Below are 1,668 nucleotides of genomic sequence, written 5' to 3'. Positions count from 1 at the left end.
TAAATATAACAATGAGCAATGTGATGATGCAATGGGTCAAAGAAGAGACACCTGGGTTCCGAGGTGAGGACACACCAGCACGACTAGATTTACTGTTTACCAAAGAACCCGATGTAATAGAATGCTTTGAAATATCTGTGTCCTATTGGAAAAAAGTGATCATGTGGTCATTGGAGTACCAGATGAAGATAACAGGGAACGTAGAGCCAAGAGAGACGACCTTTAGAGGCAGGAAAGATACAACTTTGGGAAAGTAAACTATACAGGATTGAGAAAAAAATTTTTGAAAATGCAGATTGGAGAAAATTCAGAGAAACAAGAGATACAGAGGAAGTGGGATATATTTTTAGGGCCTCTCTAATTCGGGAGTGGAGAAAAATTTGTGCAAGCGTAAAGGGAGAAAGAAAACAGGAAAAAAGAGTGGTTTAATAGGAAGGTTATATGATACCAAAATGAGAGAGATATAGCATGGAAACAATTGGAGAGAGGTAACTACAGAACAAAGGAAGAATATAAAAGAACTAGAAATGAATACACAAAGAATATGTAGAGAGGAAGAAAGGAATTTTGAAAAAGGTATAATGGATGACAAATGTGAGGATGAACCCAAACTGTTTTATAGATTTGTCAATGGTAAACTGAAACAAAAGGAAGGAATCACCAAACTGAAAGTAGGAGAGGACTATAAAGATGCAGCAATGCAAGTTGAAATAATGAGCAAACGTTTCCAGTCAGTTTTCACTAACGAAAGTAGTAGTTTGTGGAAGGCTTGAGGAGTGGACTAGAAATGTAGTGATAAAAAGATATAAAAGGGAAGTACACAAGTGTATAAATTACACTGGAAACTTTCAAGATGTAAGGAAAGCCCCAGGACCAGATAGAATCTCCAATTGGGTACTGAAGGAATGCAGAAAACAACTAGCAGATAAGATTCACAGTTTAATTGTGTGTTCTCTGGAAGATTGGAAAGTGCCTCAAGAATGGAAGAGGGCAAAATTTAATGTGGTACCAATTTATAAGGGAGGAAACAGGGAAGAACCCCTGAATTATAGAATTGTAGAATTATTGTGCGACATAATCTTGAAAGATAGATGGATAAAATATCTGGAAGAGATGAATATTTTGGCTAATAGTCAGTTTGGATTTAGAAGTGGAAGGTCATGTGTTTCCAACTTGTTGAGCTTTTACTAAAGAGCGATTGATGTGCGAAAGGAAAGAGATGGTTGGGTGGATTGTGCGTATTTATATTTGGAGAAGGCCTTCGACAAGGTACCCCATACGAGACTAATGTGGAAACTAGAGCATATAGGAGGACTGAAGGGGAACCTCTTGGAATGGATGAGAGACTATTTGAGAGACAACTAATAAAGGATAGGATATCTGGATGGAGGGAAGTAACAAGTGGAGTCCCACAGGGCTTGGTGTTGGCGCCAGTAATGTTCCTGATTTATGTAAATGATATGGTAGATGGAATGAACAGTTATCCAAGTCTATTTGCTGATGATGCAAAGATCTTGAGGAAGAGAGGTTGAGGAGGATTGTAAAATGCTGCAGGAGGATCTGGACAGGATACATAAATGGAGCTGGATGTGGGAAATGAAATTAAATGCAAAGAAACGTAAAATATTGGAAATGGGTAAAAGTACCTAGCGACCATCATTGAATTAT

The sequence above is a fragment of the Coenobita brevimanus genome, chromosome 6 (genome assembly GCF_032717465.1).
Source record: "Coenobita brevimanus isolate Jiangsu-jjx chromosome 6, ASM3271746v2, whole genome shotgun sequence".
NCBI classification, from domain to species: Eukaryota; Metazoa; Arthropoda; class Malacostraca; order Decapoda; family Coenobitidae; genus Coenobita; species Coenobita brevimanus.
Note: the sequence above shows the minus strand (reverse complement) of the source record.